The 27,037-nt window shown below is 52.3% G+C and overlaps 1 long non-coding RNA gene, 1 other non-coding gene and 1 pseudogene across 2 annotated transcripts; 2 read left to right on the forward strand and 1 right to left on the reverse strand.

The window, feature by feature from the left end:
- The first annotated feature begins 8,516 nt into the window (after nucleotides 1-8,516).
- Nucleotides 8,517-8,700, forward strand: LOC132247898 (U2 spliceosomal RNA). Its single transcript, XR_009459299.1, has one exon. It is a non-coding gene; the product is annotated as a U2 spliceosomal RNA (small nuclear RNA).
- Nucleotides 8,701-8,814: 114 nt separating this feature from the next.
- On the reverse strand, nucleotides 8,815-15,788 carry LOC132248510 (uncharacterized). The gene is made up of 2 exons (XR_009459710.1): nucleotides 15,364-15,788; nucleotides 8,815-11,784 (listed from the first exon to the last, which is right to left on the reverse strand). It is a non-coding gene; the product is annotated as an uncharacterized LOC132248510 (long non-coding RNA).
- A 6,785-nt stretch (nucleotides 15,789-22,573) lies between these two features.
- Nucleotides 22,574-22,751, forward strand: LOC132247904 (U2 spliceosomal RNA; annotated as a pseudogene).
- The last annotated feature ends 4,286 nt before the right edge of the window (nucleotides 22,752-27,037 follow it).

Consider the following 27,037-nt stretch of genomic DNA (forward strand, 5'->3'; position numbering starts at 1 on the left):
TGGTGCCGGGGAGTTGAGGGTCACGTTATACATGGATAATGTGACGTTTATGGTTTGGGATGAGGGGTCTTTGAGGAGGGTGGTGGAGGGAATTAGGGAGTATGAGGTGGCGGCGGGGCCATGGGTGAATAAGGGGAAGAGTAGTTTGTTGGCGGTGGGGGAGTGGAGGGGGTTGGAGGAGGTGGAGAGGGAGGGTTTGAAGGTACTGGGAGTGTATATGGATGTGAGGGGAAAGGGGGAACAGGCATGGGAGGAGGTTCGAGGGAGGGTGAGGAAAGTGGTAGGGATATGGGGGACTAGGAAGCTGTCATTTAGAAGGAAGGTGGGGACTATTAAGCACTTTTTGTTGCTAACAACTTTGTTCATGCTGATGGTGTACCCGCCCACCTGGTTGCAGGTGAGGCGGGTGCAAAGGGAACTGTGTCTATTTTTTTGGGGTTGGGAAGACGGTGAGGGTGGCGAGGACGGAGGTATGTAAGAGGGAAGACTTGGGAGGGTGGGGAGTGCCAGAATTAGAGGGGTTTTTTTTACGTGTACTTTTGGAAAGGGGTGGTGAGAGCTGCGGGGTTGGAGGGCAGGAGAGTGGGGGCAATGTGTAGGTATTGGACAGGAGATACTTGAGAAGGTTGGGGTTATATGGGGGGAGGTGGACGGGGTTGTGGGCCGAGAGACCGGCCAGGTGGTATATGCGGGGGTGGGGTTTCTTGAGGGCAAAGGGGCTGGAGGGGTTGGGTTGTGAGGGATTGAAGGAAGCAAAGCGGGTGTTGAGGGAAATTAGAGGGAGGGATGGGATGGCGGATATAGGGGAATTGTTGTGGGGACAGGTGGGGAGGGTCTTGAAGGGGATAGTGGGAAAGAGGTAGAAGGGGGAGCAGGAGGATTTTGTGTGGCGGGTGGTGAGAAGGGTGATAACAGTGAGGGCGGTGGAAATGGGGGTTGCTAAGGTCGGGGGAGTGTCCAAGGGAACTATGCACGGGGGAGGAAATGGTGTTTCACGAATTGTGGGAATGTTCATTTGCACAGAGGGTTTGGCAGAGGGTGGTGGGGTTTTGTAAAGCGATAGGGTGGGGGGATTGTGTGAGTTATGAGGGGGCAGTGTGTGGATTGGTGAGGCGTAAAGTGAGGGAATGGGAAATTCGGGAGTTATTACTGTGTACACGGGTGGCGATGTGGAAGACAAGGTGTTTATTGGTTCAGAAGGGGCTTTGTTTTACTTCACGGGAGTGTGTTTATTTGGTGCATGCAGAGTTGGGGTACTACAGGAGTAAAGGGGAGTGGGAAGGTATTGATTGGAGGAAATTGTTTGAATAGGAGGAAGGGAGGGGAAGGGTTGAGAGAAACTATGTTATGTTGTGTGTTATGTGTTGATAAATGAGACGGAGTCGAAATGTTTGAGTGGTTTAGGTAAGGGGGGGGAAGTGTTTCTTTGCTGTTCGAGAAAGATTCTTATGTTATGGGGTGAATGGTTCTCTTTTGAGATTTGATGTGAGAAAGCTGGTGGTTTTTCTTGATTGTGTTGAAAGATTTATGGTTTTGATACTTTGTTACTTAAAAAAAGAAAAATAAAATAAAATCTGTTCTTATCAGTTTAATCGCTGCTATATCCTCGATGTGAGGACCGCTCCCCTTCCGGGCGAGCGCCTTCCTCCTCCTCCTCCTCCTCCTCCTCTCTGGGTTCCAAAAGCAGCAGCAGCAGCACCAGGGGCGGGACCGCGACCCCAGGGGGCAGACCCTATGCAAAGGGCTGCCGCTGGTCGGGCAACACACTGGCAGGGGAGTGAGCATGCGAGCGGGCGAGCGAGCCCCCACGCGCGTGCCCTCCTGCTCAGCAGCACTGCCCCCCCACTCCCGCTGGGGGGGCCAGGGCCCTGCCCGGGGCCGCAGGGGCCCGCCGCAGCCCCGGAAGCGGTGCCCGGAGGGTAGGTGGGGGAGGCCGGGGCTTTCCCTGCTAGCTACTGGCAGGCCTTGCAGCCCCTTTCTGTGGCTCTCGCCCTCCGGCTCAGCCTGCAAGGCCACTTATGACCAGACGCTGCCTTCATCTGGTCGTAAAGCCAGAGTGGCGGGGGGGGGGGAGAGGAGAGGGTGTGGGCAAGTCCAAATCAAGGCAAGTGAAAGCAGTAGACGGAGACCGGGGCAAATGGAAGGAAGCCCGAGTCGAGTGGAGCGTGACGAAGGCAGTAGACGGAGGCCCGCCAAGGGTGAACTGAAGAAAGCCCGAGTCGAGGCGGGCGGGTGCAAGTCACTCGAAGTCAAGTCGCATCCAAAGAAGCTGCAGTAGACCGAGCCCCGGGCAACCTGAAGCGAGGAGTCGAGTCCGCAGCGAGCCTGCAGTGTGACGCTGCAGCTAGTCAAGCGACCAAAACGCTGGCATGCATCCATAGATGCTTCTCAAGCAAATCCTGGGACATCATTCTCCCCTTGTACTCGGCCTCAGCTGGAGTACTGCGTCCAGTTTTGGGCTCCGCAATTCAAAAAGGATGTGGAGAAGCTGGAGAGAGTCTGTCCAGAGAAGAGCCATGCCCGCGCTATCAGAGGTCAGGGAAGCAGACTCTACGATGACAGGCTCAGAGCCCTGGGGCTATTTAGCCTGGATAAAGCCCAGGCTCGCTCAGAGTCGATCTGATGGCCACCTCTAAGGTGGTCACCCCTGATCAACAGTATCTGGGGAACGTTTGTTCACCAGAGCGCCCCAAGGGATGGATGACGACTAGGTCAAATGGTCATCAACTACTACAAGACCGTTTCAGGCTGGACATAAGGAAGAATTTCTTTCCTGTCCAAGCCCCCAAGGCAAGGTCTGTCTGGAACAGCCTGCCACCGGAGGTGGTTCAAGCGCCTACCTTGAACACCTTCAAGAGCAAACTGGATGCTTATCTTGTTGGGCTCCTATGACCCCAGCTGACTTCCTGCCCTTTGGGCAGGGGGCTGGATGGACTCTATGATCTTCTGAGGTCCCTTCCAGCCCTAATGTCTATGAAATCTATGAGTTGAGTCAGGAGCGGCACACACCTGCCAGCCCCTGCCCACCCACACGGTGGCTTTCCCACAGCAGAACCAGCCAGTCGCTCAGTTGCCAGGCCCCAGGACTGACTGCCACTGCCCTGCCGGGGCCACCCCCGGCCCTGCTTGCTGGGCCGCTGGCCTGGGGGGCCCACTCCCCCTCTGGGGCTGGGCGGGTTATTGTTTCTCGGCCTCTTGAAGGCTCAGATCAGGTTGGCGGACAGGCCTAGGTCCGGCCGCTGCCTGGTCGGGCCTCGAGAGGCCGGGCGCTGGGGAGGACGGAGGCAGCGGCGGCGGAGATGAAGGCAGTGGCGTTGGCGATTTTGACAGAGGCGACAATGGCAGAGGAAGGAGCTGAAAGGAGAGAAGGACGGGAAGATCGAGATCCGTGGGAGAGCGGAAGCCGTGACCAGAAGATCGGAGGAGCGTTTGGAGGTCGAGGTGAGCGTTCAGCGAAGGAGGGAGGGTGGAGGGTGGTACAGCAGAGAGGGAAGGCCCAGGCGGGAGCAGGGGGGAGGAAGATCCCCGAAGAGGGAAGACCAGCGGTGGTGGAGGGAGGACGGCAGGAGCGTTGTGAGGAGGGGAAGGAAGCAGCAGGAGCTGCGGCAGCGTCAGGAGCGGAGAAAGAAGATGGAGGAGCAGGAAGGGGGACAAAATGGAGGCTGAAGGTGGTTTTGGGCCAGGAGGGCCACAAAGGACTGAAAACGTTGAATCGGGTGGACTTTATGGCCACGGTTCTATTTTCAACATTGAAAGTGAACCCCAGGGATGTGAGCTGCGTGGTAGCTTTTGATAACTATAGACAATGGAATGTGACCTTTGCGGATGATAAGAACTACGCTGCTTTCTGGAAAGCTCATGGAGAGGCGGTGCAACAGGGAGTTGGAGGGGTTGCACTTTGAGGTGGGGCAGAAGGCATGTGCGAGAGTGTTGTTTATTAAAATGTATAATGATATGTTGGAGAAGGATGAGGTGGGGTTCTGGCTGGAAGGGAGGGTCCAAAGAGTGGTTTATGTTGAAAAAGTGCGAGACCAGTGGGTAATTTGGATGGGGTCGTGGAGGGCAAAGGTGGTCTTACATGAGAAGGGGGGGGGGGGGGGAGTCCAGGGGCAGTGAGGCATTTGAAGTCTATGGTGCATATTGGGCCCTATAAAGGGTATTTAACGTATCATGACCAGCCGAAGTTATGTAGCAGGTGTGGGCAGGGGGGCCACCTGGCAGCCTTTTGCCAATTGACCATATGCTTTCGCTGCAGGGCAATGGGGCACAGGGCCCAGTTTTGTAAAGAGAAGCTGGTATGCAGGGGCTGTGGGCGGGAGGGGCACATACAGCAGCAGTGCCCGTTTTCTAATGCGAATAAAGTGCGGCGGGGGGAACCAGGAGGAGAACAGAAGAGAGGAGGGGAACGTGGAGGAGGAGGGGCAGCAGGAGGGGGGCGAGGGAATGGTGCTGGAGGAAACACCTGTGGAGGAGTGTGACAAGGGGGGAATAGAGGAAGGGGTAAGGGGTTTGCTGGAGGAGGAGAGAGAGATGGGGGGGAGAGAAGGGAGGGAAAGGGGGAAGAAGGGATATGGTATTAAAACAACTGCGGGGTATGGTGGAGCAATTGGGGACGGGACAAACGAAGGGGAAGGACTGGGCGGAGGAGATGGAAACGATGGAACAGGGGGGTTTGAAGAAAAAGAAAAAAGAGATGGAAGGGAAGGGGTGGAGGAAGAAACTGGGGGTGGAGGAGGGAGGGAGCAAGAAGACAAGGGAAATGAAAGGGAGAGAGGGGGAAAGGAAAGGGAAGGAGGGGAGTGGTGTTTTGAGTCCGGGAGCTGTGGAAAGTCTCGTTGAGACAACTGGGATATGGAGGGAGGGCGTTGAATCATCCGGGGAGTCCTCGGAGAGCGGGAGTGGGGAGGAAGGGTGAAGGGGTAGGGTGGTTTTGTTGGTTTTTTGTAAAGGAATTGAAATGGAAGGGAGTTTCCGAATTGCCTCCGTAAATGTGCAGAGTTTATTTTCAAGAAAGAGGTGGGGAAGGGTGGGGGAGTTCCTAAAAACATTGAAAGTGGACATTATATGCTTGCAAGAATGTGGGATTGGTTGGGAGGGGAATTATGGTTTCTTGGGGAAAAGGTGGGAGAAGGGTCGGTTGTGGTGGGTGGGGGAAATAAGGCAGCAGGGGTGGGGATTTTGGTGAATGAGGCAGGGGTGAGGGTGATTGGGGTGGACACTTTAATTGAAGGTCGTTTGCAGCACATGAGGGTGGAAGGGGGGGGGGGATTTTCAACTTGTATGCACCTGTGGTGAAGGCTGAGAGAAGGGATTTCTTTAAGAAGATGGGGATATGTGGGGTGGGGGGGGGAAAGGATTTTTGTTGGGGATTGCAATTGTATTTATAGAAAAGTGATAGGGAAGGGGGTGTGTGGAGGGGTATTGGATAGTACAGGGAGATGGTTGGGGAATTGGATTCGGGAGGAGGGGTTGGTGGACGTTTGGAAGGGGGAGCAGGTAGGAACAAGGATCGATCCGGGGGGAGGGAGGGTATCTACAATCGATTTTGTTTTGATCTCGGAAGGAGTGAGGGTGAAGGGTAAGGAGGTTTTAGAAGTGGGTTTTACTGACCACAAGGTGGTGAAGGTGGACTTGCGGGTAGGGGAGGGGGGGAGAGGGAAGGGAGTGTGGAAATTGAATACAAGGGTGTTGGGGGACGAGGGGGTGTATGGGAGGTTTGGGAGGGAGTATGGTGAGTGGCAGACAACAAAGGTTTTGTTTAAGTCAAGGTGGGAGTGGTGGAGGGTTACAAAGGAAAGAATTAAGAAGTGGTTTATGCAGGTGGGGAAGCAGAAGGCGTGGGAGAGAAGAAGGGAATTGAGGAGGCTGCAGGGGAGGGTGCTGAAGTTGATTTGGGAGGCGGCAGGGGGGCAGGATGTGAAGCGGGAGTTGGGGGAGGCAAAGCAGGCGGTGGAAGAGTGGTTTCGGGGGAGGGAGCGGGGAAAAAATGTTTTTGCCATGGGTACCGTGGGTGGGGGAGGGGGAGGAATGGGGGAAGTATTTTTCTGAGAGGGTAAGGAAGGGGAAAAAGGAAGTGGGGCTGGTGATCATGGGAGAGGGGGTGCGGGTGGAAAATCAGGAAGAGGTGTTGAGGGAGGTGACGGGTTTTTATGTGGGGTTGTATAAGAGACAGGAGGTGGATGGGGGAATTGGAGGAGAGGGTAGGGGAAGAGGAGGGAGGGGATCTGGAGAGGGACATGACGGGAGGGGAGGTGAGGGAGGCGTTGGGGGGGAGGGGGGGAATGAAAAGGGGAAAGACACCGGGTTTGGATGGGCTACCAGTGGAATTTTACGAAAGGTTTTGGGAAGTGGTGGGGGGGATGTGGTGGAGGTGTTTCACGAGCTAATGGAGATGGGGGTAGTGGGGGAGGGGTTTGCGGTGGGGGTGGTGGCGTTGCTACACAAGAAGGAAATGAGGGAGGCGCTCCAAAATTGGAGGCCTGTCACTTTGTTAAATGTAGACTAAGTTATTCTCAAAGGTGTTGGCAATGCGGATGGGGAGGGTGTTGGGAAAGGTGGGGGTGGGGGGGGGGACCAGACATGTGCGGTGAAGGGTAGAAGGATTGTAGATACTCAATGGGTGATGAGAGAGATGCTGCAGTATGTGGGGAAGAGGGGATGGAAGGTGGTGGTGGGTAGTGTTGATTTTGAAAAGGTGTATGACAGTTTGGAGCACTGGTTTTTGTTTGGGGTTTTGGAGCTGATGGGGTTCCCGGGGAAATTTGTGGGGTGGGTGAGGGCATTGTATGAAGGGGCACGAAGCAGGATTTTGGTGAGGGGGGTTCTGGGGGGGGAGTTTCGAGTGGAGAGAGGGGTGCGGCAGGGGTGCCCCCTTTCTCCGGGTTTATTTATATGCGGGATAGAGCCTTTGGTGCAGCGGGTGCAGAGGGATGGGAGGGTGAGGGGGGTTCTGGTGCCGGGGGGGGGGGGGAGAAGAGGGAGTTAAGGTGATGGTATATATGGATGACATTGCTTTTGTGGTCAGGGACGAGGGGTCTTTGGGGAGGGTGGTAGAGGGAATTAGGGACTATGGGGAGGCGGCGGGGTTACAGGTAAATAAGGGGAAGAGCATTTTGTTGGCAATAGGGGAATGGAGGGGTTTGGAGGAGCAAGGGTGGCAGGTGGAGAGGGAGGGGGTGAAGGTGTTGGGAGTCTATATGGATGTGGGGGGGAAAGGGGAACGGGTGTGGGAGGGTGAAAAAGGTGGTAGGGATATGGGGTACAAGAAGGTTGTCGTTTAGGGGGAAGGTTAGTGTCATAAAGCAGTTTCTGTTACTGATGGTTTTATTTGTGGTGATGGTGTACCCGCCCACCTGGCTGCAGGTGAGGCAGGTACAGAGGGAAGTTTGTTTATTTTTCAGGGGGGGGGGGAGGAGATGGAGAGGGTGGCAAGGGGGGAGGTGTATAAGAGGGAGGAGCTGGGAGGGTGGGGGGTACCGGAATTGGAAGTTTTTGTTTATGCACATTTTTGGAAGGGGGTGGTGAGGGCGGCGGGGTTGGAAGGGAGGAAAGTAGGGGAGTTTTGCAGATACTGGGCGGGGAGGTTTTTGAGAAGGCTGGGTTTGTATGGGGGGCGGTGGAACGGGGTGTGGGCTGAAAAGCCAGCAAAGTGGTACACGAGAGGGTGGAATTTTTTGAGGGCAAAGGGTTTGGAAGGGGTAGGGTATGAGGGTTTGAGGGATGCAAAGCGGGTGGGATGCAATGTCAGATATAGGGGAATTATCGGGGGTGCAGGTGGGGAGCGTACAGAAAGGGATAGTTGGGAAAAGGTGGAAGGGGTAGCACGAGGATTTCACATGGCAGGTGGTTCATAGGGTGATCCCTGTGAGGGCAGAACAGCGATAGTGGGGTCTGATAAGGTCGGCGGAGTGTCCGTGGGAGGGGTGTACACGGGAGGAGACGACTGTTCACGTGCTATGGGAATCTGCTTTTGCTCAACGGGTCCGGCGGAGGGTGGGGAGAGGCTTTGTGAGGCAATGGGGTGGGGGGGATTGTGTGAGTTTTGAAGGGGCGCTGAATGGGTTAGTGGGTTGTAGGAAGAGGGAGTGGGAGGTTAGGGTGTTATTACTTTGTGCACAGGTGACGATTTGGAAAGCGAGGCGTTTGTGGGTGCAAAAAGGGCTTTATTTTTCATCACGGGAGTGTATTTATTTATTGTACGCAGAGTTGGGATCTTATCGTAGTAGAGGGAAAGGGGAGTGGGAGGGGATGGAGTGGAGGAGGCTTTTTGAGTGAAGGGAGGGATAGCCATTAGGATTTTGGTGTAGAGTAAAAAAAGGGGGAATGGGGAAGGGTTAATTTGAAGGGTTAAAAGGGGTTTTTTGGATGTCCGTTCCAAGTTGGGTTTCTGTTTGGAGAAAAGAAATGTAATTGTCCTTTGGTTGTTTTGAAAGTAATGTGGTATGATGGGAATTTATGTAAACGTTTGCATTTGGAGCGGGATAATCAAAGTTTTTGTTGTTTGAGTTGAGATTTCAATATTTTGGTACTATGTCAATAAAAAAAAATCTGTTCTTATCAGTTTAATCGCTGATACGTTCTCGATGCGAGGACTGACGCATTAAACGCATTTTTGGTGCCGGGAGCAAGCCTCAGAGCTTGCTCCAGCCCCTCCACGCATCGGCCCGGTTTTGTAGTGCCTCCGGGCCTGGTGCCCGCACCCCTTCTGGGGGAGCGCCGCCTTCCTCCTCTCTGGGTTCCAAAAGCAGCGTGTGGTGGGAGAAACCTCCCTAAGGTTGGTTGTCTAGCTGTAATTTGATAGACAGACAACACGGATAAAGAAAGACAGCTGTTTATTTGCTCGAGCAAAGACCATAAAGCCAGCAAAAGGCAAAATGGCCCCCCCCTCAAGGGTGAGGTGATCTTCTATACTTCTTACAACAAGGCAAGACTACATGGTTAACAACAAAGCAATACTTGGGTGGTGCTTTACAAATCTTTGTAACAGCATATTTCTATTAAGCTGAACTAGAACTTATTAAAAGCTATAAGTTAAGTAACAGTAACATTATATGTTAGCAAAACCTTATACAGTAGTAGATACTTCTCAAGGACACAACCAGTGCACCCAGAACAATGGTTTCCCTGTCTTATTTTACTTCTTGCTGTAGCTGATTTTTCAGCACACAGACACAGATCCACTTTTTAACTCAGAAAATTCTTAATACAGTTAAAATGATTACTTGACACAAGCAAAGGCCTAGCTATCATTCTGCCTTGTGGTCAGCTGTATTGCTAGGCCACAGGTCATGCCTTGTATTCAGCTGTAAAGCTAATACTTAATAATCCAAATTATTGTAAGCCTAACAGTATGCTATCAAAAAACTATTCTATTTCAGGGTAATAACAAACCTGCGCACTACAATTCCTCCCTTTGTTTTAATTTTCCAGAGGAAATTTTGGAACACACTTTTAGGTATTTAACTTTTTGTGGGGTTAGGTTTTGATGATTGATGCTGGATATTTGTATAAACTGACCATATATTTTTACTTGTCTTTGCATAAACTGTTGTCCTAGATAGCACAGACACTGAAAACAGCACAACAGGCAGATTATAGTTATAACAATTCCGATTAAGCTTAATATAAGAGGTCTAAGCCATCCTGTAAGGGAAGGCAACCAATTAGTGAGTCAACTAAGAGATGTATCTTTGGGGATTTTAGCTATATCTTTAGCTTTTTGGATATGGACAGCTGTATCATTGAGGTGGGTTTGTACTATTGTAAAAGAACTGCTAACCCAAACGCAACATTCTGGTCCGATATCCGCACAAGCTCCCCCTTGAGCAGCAAGGAGAAAATCAAGGGCTATACGGTTTTCAATTATCATTTGTCAGAGTTCTTCTTGGGTGTCAGCCAAGGCAGCAATGGCCTTCAAGAGTTCCTTGTGATCTTTACTGAATTTATGAGCCATGATTTTTATCACAGCTTGCAGGCATGGTGTAAATCTTCCAAGACAAGCAGTGTCTATTCCCGGGAGTATATCTGCTAAAGAACACCCGACTAATACTCCTTTGGTAAGCGGAGTTTTTTGATATTTGTCTACTATATCACGGCTTTCTTGCAAATCCCTCGTTTCGCCACCTGCCCCGTGGAAGGTGCGTGGCGAAGGACATAGAGGGTTTTAGCATTGCCGGATAGCAGATACCTTTTCCTTTGGCAGGGATTTTATGGTAGGCGTGGGAGCCACACACCCAGTATTTTCCTTTTAAAGCAGCGAGGTTTGAATACTTAGGAGGTATTCAGCCCCCGTTTCCTAATCCTAGCACCCCGCGTTCACCCTTTGATTTAAAGGAAGGATTTGCAGTTCCATTGAAGAAGCATTGTCCCTGGGAGGTATCAGTGTACAAACAATACCACAAGGTATTATTTAAAGAGGAGATGGGGGTGCAGATAGGATTAGTGCCCTTGGTTAAATTGTTGTTGTTGTAGAAATCATTGTAAGAGCTGCAATAGGTAGGAGTTGCTGTGTTGTTATTACGCCAGTCTCCTCCACTTGAACTAGTAAAATAGTGGTGACATATATGTTTGTGTCTAAATTAATGCAGTCTGATACTGAGCAGTTTATATAGAAACACCAATTTTTAACAACAGGCTTTATTAAAAGGAACTCTTGTTGACTTTGGTCCCAAGCTTGGTTATTAGAGGGGTTTAAAAGTGACTCGATGGGGCCCAAGGGGATGGGAGTCATGGGAATTTCTCCTTGGGTGTGGAGAGGAAAATGACTGTACACCCAACAATCACTTTGGTTTTCTGCTTTAGCGGCTCTGTCAACGTATTGGAGATACATATTATTATCAGAGATATGGGCAACAGTAGGCTTAAGAGTAGCCTTAGCCTGAGGAGATTTTGTAAGTTGTCTGAAAACTGGGTGGGGCTAGGCTTTATACAATATTCTGTTCCATAAGTAAATACCTGAACTTCTGCTGAACTATAGCAATGTGAGGGAGGATATCAACGGGCAATGTTGACCTTCCCGGCTATATCAGAGAGTTCGATTGAATCACTTATTCAGACAGGAAAACCTCGGGCACCAGGATTAGCACACTTATAGCAACTGGCAGCTATAGCCGACCCCTGTGAGAGACTTATTTCTCCAGCAAAGAGAAAGATTAGAAATAACATAGTTATAAAAACCATATTATAATAAAAATCAGCACAAACAGTATGTATAACCCTGCAGCTCTTAATAACTGATCTTCTGGGACATGTTACAGTCTCAAAGTGCTCGGTTTCAGCTGATCCAAAAGTGTCTAGAGGATGCAGTACTTGGAGTTCGGTGCTCTCTGGGCTGGGCAGGACCCCAAAAGGGTGACAGTTCATTAGTGGACCTTGGTTAGTTTGAGTTTTATATTATCTAATGGGCTGCAGGTCCAGGAGGTGTTTGTCTTAATTTTTTTGTCCGTTTCTGGCTCACCCTTGTCGCGGTCAGGCGGGCGTGCGGTCCTCCCGCAAAGTCTGCGGTCGTCTTCTTCTGGCTTCCCCTTTTCCAGGTCAGGGAAGCTTGCATTGGAGCCAATCCTGAGCTCTGATGAAACTTCTGTCTTCTTTATATGAGTATAATGAATCCAGTTGTCTTTTTCTGATACTCTTATGGCGGTGTGGGAGGTGAGGAGGACTTCATACGGTCCTTGTCACTTAGGTTTAAGGGGAGACCGTTTCCAAGTTTTTATATACACCCAGCCTCCAGGCTGGATGCGATGTGCTGGGACATCGGCAGGGAGGGGTTGGCTTAAAGCAGCATACCTATGGAGAGATTTTAACTGAGACTGTAGAGATAAAATATAAGAGGTGAGTCCTTTATCGCCTAAAAGAGAAGACATGTGAGCCGGAAGTAAGGGGAAATGTTGGGGAACAGGGTGTCCAAACAGCAGCTCGTAAGGGTTCAGCTTTAGTTTTTTCCTGGGGGTGGTTCTGATGGACATAAGGGCCAGTGGGAGAATCTTAGTTCATTTTAACCCGCTCTCAGCACATAGCTTTTTAATTTTTTGTTTCAGGGTTTGATTCATTCTCTCTACTTGTCCTGAGCTTTCTGGGTGCCAAGGGGTATGGAATTTATATTCTATTCCTAGGCAGCTGGCCAGTGTTTTATTTAAGTCAGCAGTAAAATGTAATCCTTGAGTGCTTTTAATGATACGTGGAAGACCAAACCTGGGTATAATTTTATTAAGGAGTATTTTTACTACTTGTTGTGCTGTAGCTCTTCTGGTGGGGAAGGCTTCTACCCACCCTGTGAGTTGGTCAATAATTATTAGGAGGTTTTTGTACTCATTGTCTTCAGGCATATCAGTAAAATCTATTTGTAGTCTCGCAAAGGGAGTATAAGCCCAGGGGCAGGCTCCAGGGGGTCCTGATTTTTTTTTCTTTGATATTAAACTTTTTTGTATGTACTGTAGTGTTCTAAAAGCCTTTTTGCTTTCTGGTAGACTCCGGGTGTGTAGAACAGCCTGTTAGTGATAGTGGCAAGTTTTTTATAACCTAAATGCTCTCTTTGATGGAGTTGTTGCAGATAGGGTCTAAGGGATGCTTTAGGTAGCACTATCCTTTCATCTGGCAATCACCATATTCCATCTTTTTCCACAGGTGGCTCCTGCCACTTTCTATCTCTGTTGTTCTAAAGGTGGTACAGACTTGTACATTTTTGGCTCTAGCAGTATTTCCAAATATGCCTTTGACTGAGAAATTTGAGCTTGGAAGGCTAGGGTGGATAGTGGCTGTAAGGCTGCTGTTTGAGCTGCAGCATCGGCCAGGGCATTGCCTTTTGAGACTTGATCTCCCTTTTTGGTATGGGCTGGGCAATGCATTACAGCTATGGCTTTTGGCAACATTATAGCTCGTAGGAGATCATTGACTTGTTTAGCATTTGATATTTTAGTTCCAGAGGCTGTCATAAATCCTCTGTGTTTCCACAATTGTCCAGTGGCATGACTGATTCCAAAGGCATACTTAGAATCAGTCCAAATATTTACAGAGTGGCCCAATGTTAATTGACAAGCTCCTGTAAGGGCAGTAAGTTCAGCTGCCTGCGAGCTCAACTGCCCAGGCAGTGGTTCAGCTTTAAGTACTTTAAATGGAGTTACTATTGCATAACCCATTCTTTTAACTCCATTGACTAACTTTGAAGAGCCATCTACAAAAAAAATCAAGTCAGGGTTGTCTAAGGGTAAGTCACTAAGATCTATCCTGGGTTTGTCTGAAAATGCTGCAAATTGAAGGCAATCATGGGAGTCTGGTTCCCCATTGCTGGGTAGAGGTAATAGAGTAGCCAGATTCAGGGTATTGCATCTCTCTATGACCAGGTCTGTAGCCATTAGAAGTGTGGCTTTCTATTTGTTCATTCTCTGATGAGAAAAATGTTGAGTATTTTTCTGGAGGAGGAGGGCTACTGCGTGTGGAGCCTTTAGGATAAGGGGGTATCCGAGGACTAATTCCTGGGCTTTTTCGACTATTGTTGCAGCTGCTACCACTGTGCAAAGGCAGCCTACTCCCCCCTTTGCCACTGGATCTAATTGTGCAGACAAGTAAGCTGCGGACAGCTTTATGATCTCAAAAGACTGGTTCTTCTGTATCTTTTGGGGGTTTTTTTTGGGGGGGGGGTTTAATAAAAGTTTTAGTAGCAATGGCTAAGATTTTTGTCATGGATTTATTCTCAACACCCTCAGTGTCATGTTGGAGCTTCTTTTTAATCTCTTTGCTAGCCTGACTTATGAATACAAGTTTTAACACAGGCAAAGTGGCAGGTGTCTCAGGGTCCATGTGTCCATACTGATGTATAGCTTTATAGAGTCTTTCAAAGTAGTCTGAAGGGTGTTTTTCGGGGCCCTGAACAGTAGCTGTCACTTTGGACCAGCAGTTTGTAGTTTTATCTCCTGCTTTCTTTAATCCTTTTAAAATGCTGTCTTTCAGCATTCGTATTGAATTTTGCCCCCTTTCCTGACTGTAATTCTAATTTGGATTTTGCCTAGGCACGCCATTAGGCATGGGGTGGTTTTCATGGGGCTGATCGGCTAGAAATTGGTCAGCATGGCGTAGTACTTGAGTCTTCTCGTCCGTAGCTAAGAGGCTTTTGAGAAGCTGCATGACATCTGACCAGGAGGGGTTATGAGTTATGAAAATGGTTTTGAAGCGCCTTAGAACTACTTCGGGATCATCTCTGAGCCTGGGGGTGTTTTCTTGCCAGTTTAAGAGGTCAGTGGTGGAGAACGGAGCGTGTGTCCAGTGACTGATAACTTCTCCACCCTCACCAGGCACAGGGGGTAACTTCAGTTACCTCTAAGTGCAGTGCACTGCACCAGTGCAGTGCAGGCTTAGACAATTTTTGACGAGTACGATTTGAAATCAGAGTGGAACTGGAATCTGGAGAGGGATCCAGAGATCCCTCTCCAGATCCAGGACTCGGGGATTCCGAGAGAGACAATCGAGGTGATGCCTCCCGAAGACTTCTGTCCCTCGGCCAGCCCGGGGGCAATGTTTTGGGGTTCAAACATTGGGGGTGGTATCAATGGTAGGTTAGGGGCCTAGGCATGGGTCTGTAATCATCTTCTGAATATGACGGTGGTGTAGCAAGTTTTAGACATAGAAGGGGAGCTAACAGATTCGAGAAAGATGCAGGGGTCAGGGAAGCTAAAGGTTTACTAGCAACATTGTCTCATAAATACCAATAATTTATTAGGTCGAGGCAGGGGTCCTCCAAGATCTTTCGTAAGGCAGCCAGACAATTTGGGTCAAACGATCCATTTTCTGGCCATTGTCTTCCCAAATCTAACTGGGACGTATAAGACGTCCAATTAGTTAAACAGAGTTCTGCCATACGAGACTTGGACAGTTCTGCCCGTCCTCCAAATGTTTCCAATTCTTAATCATAAAATCAAGGGTGAATCGGGAATAGCTTTTCCTAGACTGGAACCCATGATTATATCCAAGCACAAGCAGTCTTATTTCCTTAAGTTCTACCTGCCTAGGAGCTGTTTCGTCCACGTACAACAACCTGTGTTCTCGGACCCCACTGGCTTTCTCCGTGAGGAGGGGCGTCTTGAGTCCGAGCCCTAGTCATTGGCCGTTATAACAGCATTTCTACCTTATATCTGTGTCTTTCACCTTTCGGCCAGGCTGCCGCTCTAACAGCTTTTAAATCAGCAGACAGATACCCTCAAAGACTGCTTCCAGAGACCTCTAGAGGTTAAAACCAGAAACCAGATAGAAACCAAAAATATACCTGACCTGAGGTACTCGCCGGTACCGTTCCTTTACCCAACTTGAGGATCCCCCTTACTGGTCCCGAGGGGACCGTCCACCTCCCGAGACTGACCAAATAGGTGAACTCACCTGGTGCGCTCTGGGGTGTCGGGGGATGGAGGTCTCCAAAGGCTCCAAGCTAGATGGGTCCCATCTGGGGCGCCAAATTGTGGTGGGAGAAACCTCCCTAAGGTTCGTTGTCTAGCTGTAATTTGATAGACAGACAACGCGGGTAAAGAAAGACAACTGTTTCTTTGCTCGAGCAAAGACCATAAAGCCAGCAAAAGGCAAAATGCCCCCCCTCAAGGGTGAGGTGATCTTTTATACTTCTTACAACAAGGCAAGACTACATGGTTAACAACAAAGCAATACTTGGGTGGTGCTTTGCAAATCTTTGTAATAGCATATTTCTATTAAGCTGAACTAGCACTTTTTTAAAGCTAAAAGTTAAGTAACAGTAACATTATAATATGTTAGCAAAACCTTATACAGTAGTAGATACTTCTCAAGGACACAACCAGTGCACCAGAACAATGGTTTCCCTGACTTATTTTACTTCTTGCTGTAGCTGATTTTTCAGCACACAGACACAGATCCACTTTTTAACTCAGAAAATGCTTAATACAGTTAAAATGATTACTTGACACAAGCAAAGGCCTAGCTATCATTCTGCCTTGTGGTCAGCTGTATTGGTAGGCCACAGGTCATGCCTTTTATTCAGCTGTAAAGCTAATACTTCTTAATAATCCAAATTATTGTAAGCCTAACAGTATGCTATCAGAAAACTATTCTATTTCAGGGTAATAACAAACCTGCGCACGGCAGCGGGGGCAGGGCTGTGGCTCCTGGGTGGCCCCAGGGGGCAGACCCTATGCAAAGGTCTGCCGCCAGGCAGGCAGCACACTGACAGGGGAGGGAGGGAGGGAGGGAGGGAGGGAGGGAGCGAGTGAGCGAGTGCCCTCCAGCTTGGCAGGCAGCACAACACTGCTGCCTCCTGCCCGGGAGAGGCCAGGGCCCTGCCCGGGGCCGCAGGGCCTGGGCAGGTGGGGGGGTGTGGGCCGGGAGCCCGCCCAAGCCCGCCGGGGCCCGGAGGGTGGGTCGGGGAGGCCGGGGCTTTCCAGCTACTGGCAGGCAGGCCTTGCAGCCTTTTTCTGTGTCTCTTGCCAGGTCTCTGGCTTGGCCTGTGAGGCCACTTAAGACCAGATGCTGCCTTCGTCCAGGGTGGTCGTTGTCGTTGACGCTGCTGCCACCGCCGAACAAAGCCAGAGTGGCAGGGCGTGCGCAAGCGCAAGTCAAATGAAAGCAGTAGACGGAGACCAGGGCAAACGGAAAGAAGCCCGAGGCAAGGCGAGGTGAGCCTGCAGTGCAATGCTGCAGCTAGTCAAGTGACCAAAACGCTGGCTTGCATCCAGAGATGCTTCTCGAGCAAATCCCAGGACATCGTCCTTCTCCCCTTGTAATCGGCCTCAGCGAGGCTGCAGCTGGAGTACTGCGTCCAGTGTTGGGCTGGCTCCACAACTCAAAATGGATGTGATGTGGAGAAGCTGGAGAGAGCCCGTCCAGAGAAGAGCCGCGCGCGCACGATCACAGGTCAGGGAAGCAGACCCTGTGATGACAGGCTGAGAGCCCTGGGGCTCTTGAGCCTGGATAAAGCCCAGGCTCACTCACTCGCTCGGGGGCGATCTGATAGCCGCCTCCAAGTTGACCACTAACCAGTAGTTGGGGGAACGCGTTTGTTCACCCGAGCGAGAGAGCGCCCCAAGGAAGGGATGATGGCCAGGTCGAACGGTCATCAACTAACTACTACAAGGCCGTTTCAGGCTGGACAGGAGGAAGAATTTCTTTCCTGTCTGAGCCCCCAAGGCAAGGTCTGTCGGGAACAGCCTACCACCAGAGGTGGTTCGGTTCGAGAACTGATACATCCTCGACATGAGGCCTCTAGAGGGCCATGAGCAGAGCACCAGGGAAGACGGAGGGGACAGCGGTGCAGAGAGAGATGGCAGCTACAAAGGCGAGGCCCAATATGCAGATCGGGATGCAGATTGGTATGCAAATGACGGCAGAGACGAGGGCTGAGGAGGATAGAGTTCAGGGGCAGCGGCGGCGATGGGCGAACCAGATCAGCGGAAGGGACGACGGAGTTGGTGAGCGAACGGCGGAGGAGGAGGAAGGGTGGACCCATGTGCAGTGGAAAGGGAAGGCCCAAGTGGGAGCAGGGGGGGCAGAAGACCCCCGAAGAGAGAGGAGCATCGCTGGCAGCAGGGAGTCGTCGGGAGACCCAGGGGCAAGAGAAGGAGGCAGCAGGAGAGGCGGACCCTGAAGAGGAAGAAAATGGAGCCCAGGGGACAAAATGGAGGGTGAAGGTAACCTTTGCCCTTGAGGGGTATAAGGGAAACAAGACTCTGAGTCGCGGAGACTTTATGGCTGAGGTCCTCTTGAAGACTCTCAAAGTGAATCCGAGGGACTTGCACTGTGTGGTGCCCTTCGACAACAGGAAGGTCTGGAATGTGACTTTTGAAAATGAGAAAAGTTATGCTGCCTTTTGGAAGGCGCGTGAGGCGGCATTGGAACGAGGGGAGCTGGAGGGGTTGGTGTTTGATATGGGGCGGAAGGCACGGGAGAGAGTGCTGTATATTAAGATGTTTACAGACATGTTGCATAAGGACAATGTGAGAAGATGGTTGGAGCAGAGGGTGGAGAGAGTGACATTTGTAGAAAAAGAATGTGATTGGTGGGGGGTTTGGACAGGGGCATGGAGGGCGAAGGTGGTGCTCCATGAGGTGGTGGGGAGCCCCGGGGCGGTTAAGCACTTGGCTTCGGCAGTGCAAGTTGGGCCATGTAGGGGATATGTGGTGTATCGCGACCAGCCCAAGCTGTGCAATAGGTGCGGGCAAGAGGGGCACCTGGCGGTGTTCTGCCGACTTAGGGTGTGTTATCCCTGCAGGGGGCTGGGGCACACAGCTCAATTCTGCAAGGAGAGCTTTGTATGTAAGGGTTGCAGGCAGGAGGGGCACATACAGCAGACGTGCCCCTCGTCCTACGCAAATCGAGTGCGGATGGCAGGGAGTCATGAGGAGCGGGGGGGTGGGGGTGGGGGGGGAGGAGAGAGAAATGGAGGAGGAAAAACAGATGGGTGTGCTAGAAGAGGGAGGAGAGATGTTTGTGGAGGAAAGGCCTGGGGAGGAGGAGGGTAAAGAGGGGATCAGAGGCAGTCAAGGAGCTGGTGGAGGAGGAGAAGTTGGAGATGAAGGAACAGAAGGGGGAAGAGGAAGAGGGGGGCGATGCGGCGTTGCAAAATTTGAGGGGTATGCTGGCGGAGTTGGAAATGGAACAAAAAATGGGACAAACAATGGGTCAAACACAAGAGAAGGGGTGGGCAGAGCAACTGGAGGAGATGGAGGCAATTGAACAAGGGCAGGAGGGGAGTCTCAAGAAAAGGAAGAAACAAGGAGGGGAGGAAAAGGGGAAGAAGAAGCTGGGGGTGCAAGCAGAAGGTGGAAAGGAAGAAGGGAAGGGGAAGAAGAAAGAGCAGAGGGAGGGAGAAGGAAAAAGGAAGGAAAGTTTGGGATTTCTGAGCCCAAGAGCGGTGGAGGGGCTGTTTGAACCACCTGGGAAATGGAGGAAAGGGGTAGAGGCCTCGCTGGAGGCATCGGAGAGTGGGAGTGGGGACGAGGTGTGAGGGGGGGGGGATTTTTCATTTCTGTTGATTGCCATGGAAGGGGAATTTTGTGTTGTCTCCTTGAATGTGAGGAGTCTGTTATCTAAGAAAAGGTAGGAAAGGGTGGGAGGGTATTTGAGGGCGTTAAGGGCTGATATTATTTGTTTACAAGAGTGTGAGATTGGGTAGGAGGGAGATTATGGGGTGCTGCGGAGAAGATGGGATAAGGGAAGGTCGTGGTGGGTGGGGGCGGGTGGAAATAAGGCGGCAGGGGTGGGGATTTTAGTGAATGAAACACAGGTGAGAGTGCTTGGGGTGGAGGTGTTAATTGAGGGGCGATTGCAACACATGAGGGTAGAGGTGGGGGGGGGGAGGAGGTGGGGGTGTTCAACATCTACGCACCAGCAGTGAAGGAGGAGCGGAGGGAATTATTTCGGAGATTGGCAATATGTGGGGGAGGGAAGAAGATGTTTGTAGGGGACTTTAACTGCATTATTGAGGGAGGGGATAGAGAAGTGGGGATTGGCGGGGGAAGTTTGGACAGCACGGGGAGGTGTTTGGGGAACTGGGTTCGGGAAGAGGGGCTGGTGGATGTCTGGAGGGGGGAGCGGGTGGGAACGAGGATCGAACCGGGGGGGAAGAAGGTTTTGCGAATCAATTTTGTGTTTGGTTTCGGAAGGGGTGGGGGTGGAAGGGAAGGAGGTGGTAGAAGTGGGGTTTAGCGATCACAGGATGTTGAGGGTAGAGTTACGGGTCGGGGGAGGAAGTGGGAGAGGGAGGGGGGTGTGGAAGCTGAACACAGGAGTACTGGAAGACGAACTGGTGTGTAGGGCGTTTGGGAGGGAATATGAGAGGTGGAAAACAACAAGGGTGCTGTTTAAGTCTCATTGGGAGTGGTGGAGGGTTATGAAGGAGAAGATCAGGGGGTGGTTTATTCGAGTTGGGAAGCAGCAGGCGTGGGAGAAGAGGAAGGAGCTGGGGAGACTGCAGGGGAAGGTTCAGGGGTTGATTCAGGAAGCGATGGGGGGAAAGGAAGTGAAGCGCGAGAGTTGGGGGAGGCGAAGCGGACGGTGGAGGAATGGTTTTGGGGGAAGGAGCAGGAGAGGATGTTTTTAGCACAGGCACTGTGGATGGGGGAGGGGAAAGAATGGGGGAAGTATTTTGCAGAGAAGGTGAAGAAAGGGAGCAGGGAAGTGGGGGCAGTGGTGACAGGGGAGGGGGTGAGGGTCGAGTCGCAAAGGGAGGTGTTGAAGGAGGTGACAGGATTCTATGCGGAGCTGTATAAAAAGCGGGAGGTGGATGGGATGGCAGGGGAGAGGTTTTTGGGGGAGTTGGAAAAGAGGGTAGAAGAGAGGGAGAGGGTGGAGTTGGAGAGGGACATCACGGAGGAAGAGGTGAAGGAGGTGCTGGGGCAGATGAAGGGGAAGACGCCGGGTTTGGATGGGTTGCCGGCTGAATTCTACGAGCGGTTTTGGGGGGTAGGGGGGGGGGACGTGGTGGAGGTGTTCCGGGAGGTGATGGGGTCAGGGGAGGCGGGGGAGGGTTTTGCGGTGGGGGTGGTGGTGTTACTGTACAAGAAAGGGGACAAGGAGGTGTTGAAGAATTGGAGACCTATTACATTATTGAACGTAGACTATAAGTTGCTCTCAAAGGTGCTGGCAACAAGAATGGGGAAGGTGATGGGGGAGGTGGTGCGGGAAGACCAGACATGTGCGGTGAAGGGTAGGAGGTTGGGGGATACGCAGTGGGTATGGAGGGATATGTTGGAGTACGTGGGGGAGAGGGGGTGGAAGGTGGTGGTGGGCAGTGTAGACCTAGAGAAGGCCTATGACAGTTTGGAGCACGGGTTCCTGTTTGAGGTGTTGGGGCGGATGGGTTTTCCTAGGAAATTCGTGGGGTGGGTGAGAGCCCTGTATAGAGGGGCAAGGAGCAGAATCTTGGTGAAGGGGTGTTTGGGAGAGGAATTTAGGGTGGAGAGAGGGGTGCGTCAAGGGTGCCCCCTCTCTCCGGGGCTGTTTGTGTGCGGCATAGAGCCGTTGGCACAGAGGGTGAGGAGGGATGGGAGGGTGAGAGGAATACCAGTGCCGGGGGGAGGGGAGGGTGACACTGTACATGGATGACGTGATGTTTATGGTGAGGGATAAGGGGTCGCTGGAGAGGGTGGTGGAAGGAATTAAGGAATATTGGGAAGCAGCGGGGCCACGGGTGAACAAAGGGAAAAGTAGTTTGTTGGCGATGGGGGAATGGAACGGACTGGAGGAGGTGGGGTGGTGGGTGCAGAAGGAGGGTTTGAAGGTGCTGGGAGTCTATATGGATGTGAAGGGGAAGGGGGGAACGGGCATGGGAGGAGGTTTGAGGGAGGGTGAGGAAAGTGGTAGGGTTATGGAGAACGAGGAAGCTGTTGTTCCGGGGGAAGGTGGGGATTATGAAACAGTCTTTGCTGCTGACAATTTTCTTTGTGGCAATGGTGTACCCGCCCACCTGGTTGCAGGTGAGGCGGGTGCAAAGGGAAATGTCTCTCTCTTTTTGGGGTGGGCAGACGGAGAAGGTGGCGAGGAGAGAGGTATATATGGGGGAGGACTTGGGAGGCTGGGGCGTGCTGGAACTAGAGGTTTTTCTGTATGTGCACTTTTGGAAAGGGGTGGTGCGACTTGCAGGCCTGGAGGGGAGGAAAGTGGGGGCAATGTGTAGATATTGGGCGGGAAGGTATTTAAGGAGGTTGGGGTCATATGGAGGGAGTTGGACAGGTTTGTAGGCCGAGACACGGGCCAAGTGGTATGCACGGGGGTGGGGTTTTTTGAGGGCAAAGGGGCTTGGAGGAGTAAGGGTGCGAGGGACTGAAGGAAGCAATGCCGGTGCTGAGGGAAATCAGAGGAAGGGATGAAATGGCAGATATAGGGGAGTTGTCGGAAGGGCAGGTGGGAAGGGTCTGGAAGGGGATAGTGGGGAAAAGATGGAAGGGGGAGCACGAGGATTTTGTGTGGCGGGTGGTTAGGAGGGTGCTACTGGTGAGGGCGGAGCAGAGGAAATGGGGGTTGATAAGGTCAGGGGAGTGCCCGAGGGAACTGTGTGGCAGGGAGGAAACGGTGTCCCACATGTTGTGGGAATGTTCGCACGCGGAGAAGGTCTGGCAGAGGGTGGCGAGGTTTTGTAAAGAGATAGGGTGGGGGGATTGTGTGAGTTACGAGGGAGCGGTGTACGGTTTGGCGAGGCATAAAGTGTGGGAATGGGAGATTCAGGCATTACTGTTGTGTACACGGATGGCAGTGTGGAAAACGAGGTGTTTACTGGTCCAGAAGGGGCTTTGTTTTACGTCACGGGAATGTGTTTATTTGGCATATGTGGAGTTGGGGTACTATAGGAGGAAAGGGGAGTGGGAAGGTATTGATTGGAGGAAATTGTTTGAGTAAGAGGGAAGGAAGGGGAAAGGGAAAGTTGAAGAGAACCAATGTTATGCTGTATGTTATGTTACGTGTTGATAATCAAGATGGAGCTGGAACCCTTTGTGAGTTCAGTCTGTAAAAAGGGGAGAAGCATTTCTTTGTTTGCATGGGAAAGTTTTGTTATGTCATGAGGTGAATGCTGTTATTTAGAGTTCTGAACTGAGAAAGTGGAAATTTTCTTGGTGGTGGTAAACGTGGTATGGCTTTAAATAAAAAAAAAAAATCTGTTCTTATCAGTTTAATTGCTGATACGTCCTCCATATGAGGACCGACGCATTAAACGCATTTTTGGTGCCGGGAGTGGGCCTCGGAGCTTGCTCCAGACCCTCCACGCATCGGCCCAGTATTACAGTGCCTCCGGCCCCGGTGCCCGCTCCCCTTCCAGGGGAGCACTGCCTTCCTCCTCTCTGGGTTCCAAAAGCAGCGGCAGCAGGGGCAGGGCCGTGGCCCCTGGGCAGCCCCAGGGGGGAGACCCTATGCAAAGGGATGCTGCTGGCCAGGCAGGCAGCATACTGACATGGAGGGGAGGGAGGGAGAGAGTGCACATCCGTCCTCCTGCTTGGCAGGCAGCACAGCCCCGCCACCGCCTCCTGCCGGGGGGAGGCCGGGGCTGCGGGCCCCGGGCGGCGGGGGTGCGGGCTGGGAGCCCACCCAGCCTGTGGGGCCCGCCGCGGGCCCGGAAGCGGTGCCTGGAGCGTGGGTTGGGGAGGCCGGGGACTTCCCAGCTACTGGCAGGCAGGCCTTGCAGCCTCTTTCCAAGTCAGCCTGCAAGGCCGCTCAAGACCAGACGCTGCCTTTGTCGAGCATCGTCACCACTGCTGATGACCAAAGCCAGAGTGAGTGGCGGGGCATATGCAAGCGCAAGTCAAATGAAAGCAGTAGACGGAGACCGTGGCAAACAGAAGGAAGGAAGCCCGAGTCGAGTCTGCAGTGCGATGCTGCCAGCTAGTCAAGTGACCCAAACGCTGGCTTGCGTCCAGAGATGCTTCTCGAGCAAATCCGGGGCGGGCGGGACATACTTCTCCCCTTGTACTCCGCCTCGGCTGGAATACTGCGTCCAGTTTTGGGCTGGCTCCACAATTCAAAAAGGACCTGACGTGGAGAAGCTGGAGAGAGTCCATCCAGAGAAGAGCCAAGCCCGCCGCGCACAATCAGAGGTCAGGGAAGCAGACCCTACGATGACAGGCTGAGAGCCCTGCCTGGGGCTCTTGAGCCTAGATAAAGCACAGGCTCGCTCGCTCGCTCGGGGGCAATCTGATGGCCACCTCTAAGTTGACCGCCAACCAGTAGCTGGGGGAACGCGTTTGTTCACCCGAGCGAGCGAGGGCCCCAAGGAAGGGAGGACGACCCGGTTGAACGGTCATCAACTAATTACTACAAGGCCGTTTCAGGCTGGACATGAGGAAGAATTTTTTTCCTGTCCGAGCCCCCAAGGCAAGGTCTGTCGGGAACAGCCTGCCACCGGAGATGGTTCGGTTTGAGCGCCTGCCTCCCTTGAACCCCTTCAAGAGCAAACAGGATGCTTCTCTTGCTGGGATCCACTGACCCCAGCGGACTTCCTTCCGGTCCTTTTGGCAGGGGGCTGGACCGACTCAATGATCTTCTGAGGTCCCTTCCAGCCTAAACATCTATGAAATTGTTGACTCAAGTCAAGGAAGGAGCGGCACACACCTGCCAGCCCCCGCTTTCCCGCCCTCAGGAGAGCCAGCCAGTCACTCAGTCGCCAGGCCCCGGGACCGGCCGAGCAACCCCCACTGCTGGGGCTGCCCCTGGCCTTGCTCCCTGGGCCACCGGCCCGGGGCACCCGCTCCCACTCCGGGGTTGGGCGGGTTATCGCTTCTCAGCCTCTTGAAGGCTCAGATCGGGGACGGCCGGGCGGAAGCCTGGCTGTTTCCCGGTCGGGCCAATGGGAGACCGAGAGCGAGGAGGAGATGATGGCAGCGGACGGAGCGTTTTCGATGAAAGAAGGATCAATTGCGAGGAGGAGCATGCTGGTGGACAAGGAGTGGCGGAAGGAGGCGACAGCGGAGAATGGTCAGCCGATGGAGGAGGGCGTGTGGATGGTGGCAGGTAGAAAGCGGAAGCAGGAAGAACGGCTGAGGGAAGAGAAGGAATTGGAGGAGGTAGCAAGAGGCGAGAAAGCAGGGAAGAAAGAAGAGAAGAAGGAGCAGCAGGTGCAGCGGGACCAGCGGAGCGAGAGCGTTAGAGGGAAAGAATGGGGCAAGGAAGAATGCAGTGAAGAAGGAGGAGATAACACAGGACCCATGTGGGGAGAGAACAACCCATGGCGGTGGGTAAAGCTAAGGTTAAAAGCGACTTTGTTGAAAGAGGGATTTTTGGGAGAATCGAGACTACAAAGGGCAGAGTTTATGGAAAGAATACTATTCGGAGACTGCGGAGTGGATGCGAAGGACGAGCGCGGTTATCGCGCATGAAAACAACCGGGCGTGGACTATTACGTTCTGGAAGACAGGGGCTTATGATGACTTCTGGGTGCAGCAAGATAAATTGAGGAGGGAGGGGGCACTGAAGGGGATACGCTTTGAGGCGGGGGAAAAAGAACGGGGGAGAGTGTTGGTGATACGTTTGTTTAACGATATGGTGGAGCAGGAGGACGTGGCGAGATGGTTAGAGGGCAAGGTGCAGAGGGTCATGTGGGTAGAACGGATTCTTGATAAGTATAAGATCTGGAATGGGGCATGGAGGGCACGGGTGTTGCTGTTTGAGGGGGGGAGCGGGGGGGGTCAAGCATTTGTCTTCTACTTGTTTTTTGGGGCCTAACAAGGGGTATGTTAATTATTTTGGGCAACCCAAACTGTGTTCAACTTGTGGGAAGGAGGGGCACCTGGCGGCGTTTTGCGAGTTCACAGTTTGCTTTCGGTGTGGGGGACAGGGGCATAGGGCACGGGTGTGCACGACGGTTGGGAAATGCATTATTTGTGGGAAAGAGGGGCTTTTTTTGCGGGAGTGCCCCATATCAAATGCCAGTCGGGCTCGGGCGGGGGGGAAGGAACCGGAGAGCGAGGAGGAGGATGTAGAATCCTTGGGTGGGGGGGGGGAAGGAAGATTAAGATGGGAAGGAAGAGGGAGAGGAGGACAGCGTGTCCTCAGTACCCTCCATGGAGGGAATAACCGGGGCTGAAGAAGGGGCGGGTATGGGGGGGCGTGGGGAGGATAAGGGGGAGGGGGGGGAAGGAAGAGAGTCTGAAAAAATTTGAGAAGGAAGAGGGGACAAGGGAAGTAGGTGGGAGGGAAAGTGGAGAGGCACTGGCAAGACAGAGGGAAAGTGCTGAAAGTAGTGGGGGAAAGGAGGTGAAGAAAGCGAAGGGGAGGAAAGGGGGAGACAAGAAGCAGGAAGGGGAAGAAGAAATGGGGAAGGAGATGGGGAAGGGAAAAAGGTTGTTGGGGGAGAGGGAGAAAGAAGGAAAGAGTCCGGGAAGCGGCAGGGAGAGTGGGGAAGAAGGGTTTCTTAAGCCCCATGGCCATTGTGGCTTTAGCAAGAGCTATGGGAATGTGGGCAGAGGGGATGGGGAGGGGAGGAAAAGAAGGTTTGAGAGGGAAAGGGGGGGGAGGTGAAGCTGTGGGCTGAAAGAGAATGTTGTGGATAGTGTCCCTAAATGTGAGGAGTTTATTAGGGAGAAAGAAATGGGAAAGGATAAGAGAATGCCTGGAGCAGAAGGAGGCGGATATATTTTGTTTGCAAGGATGTGGAATTGGGTGGAGCAGGGATTACAGGCACCTGAGGAGAAGATGGGGTTGGGGACAATCATGGTGGGCAGGGGCAGAGGATAATAGGGCAGTGGGAGTGTTAATTGGGGGGGGCGGGATTGGCAGGTGAAGGGTGTTAAGATGTTGGTGGAGGGGAGGCTGCAAAGGGTGAACTTGAGGGTGGGGGGGGAGGAAGTGATTTTATGGAATGTGTATGCACCAGCAGGGAAGGTAGAAAGGATGGGGTTTTTCAAGAGGTTGGCTGTTTGTTGTGGGGGGGAGGGCATAAAATAGTAGTAGGGGACTTTAACTGTATTATTCAGAGAGGGGATCGGGTGGGGGGGGAATGGATAGTACGGGGAGATACTTGAGGGATTGGGTTAAGGAAGAAGGGTTAAAAGACATGTGGGAAGGGGAAGGGGTGGCAACAAGGGTGGATCCGAGTGGGGGGAGGCAGTCACACATAGATTTTATGTTTGTTTCATGGGGAGTGAGGGGGGTGAGGAAAGTGGTTGGGGATGTGGGTTTTTCTGACCATCAAATGTTGAGGGTGCAGGTGAAGGTAGGGGAAGGGGGGAAGTGGGGGAGAGGGGTATGGAAGTTGAATCTGAAATTAGTGGAAGATGAGGGAAGGTGCGAAGAGCTGAGGGAACTATACAGAGGGTGGAGGACACTTTGGGGGTTGTTTGCAACAAGATGGGAGTGGTGGGTGATGGTTAGAGGGAGGGTCAAGGAATGGTTTATTAAAGAGGGGAGAAGAAGAGCGAGGGAGGGAATTGGAAAGGAGACAGGGTTCTGCAGGAGTTGTTAAGGAGGGCAGGGGAAGGGAGGGAGGTTCGGGAGGAGTTAAGGGAGGCAAGACAGAAGGTGGAGGAATGGTTTGGGGAGCAGGAGAAGGAGAGGGTTTTTCTGGTGAGGGCACCATGGGTGGAGGAGGGGGAAAGGTGGAATAAAT

This window comes from Alligator mississippiensis, chromosome 1 (assembly GCF_030867095.1).
Source record: "Alligator mississippiensis isolate rAllMis1 chromosome 1, rAllMis1, whole genome shotgun sequence".
Classification (NCBI taxonomy): domain Eukaryota; kingdom Metazoa; phylum Chordata; order Crocodylia; family Alligatoridae; genus Alligator; species Alligator mississippiensis.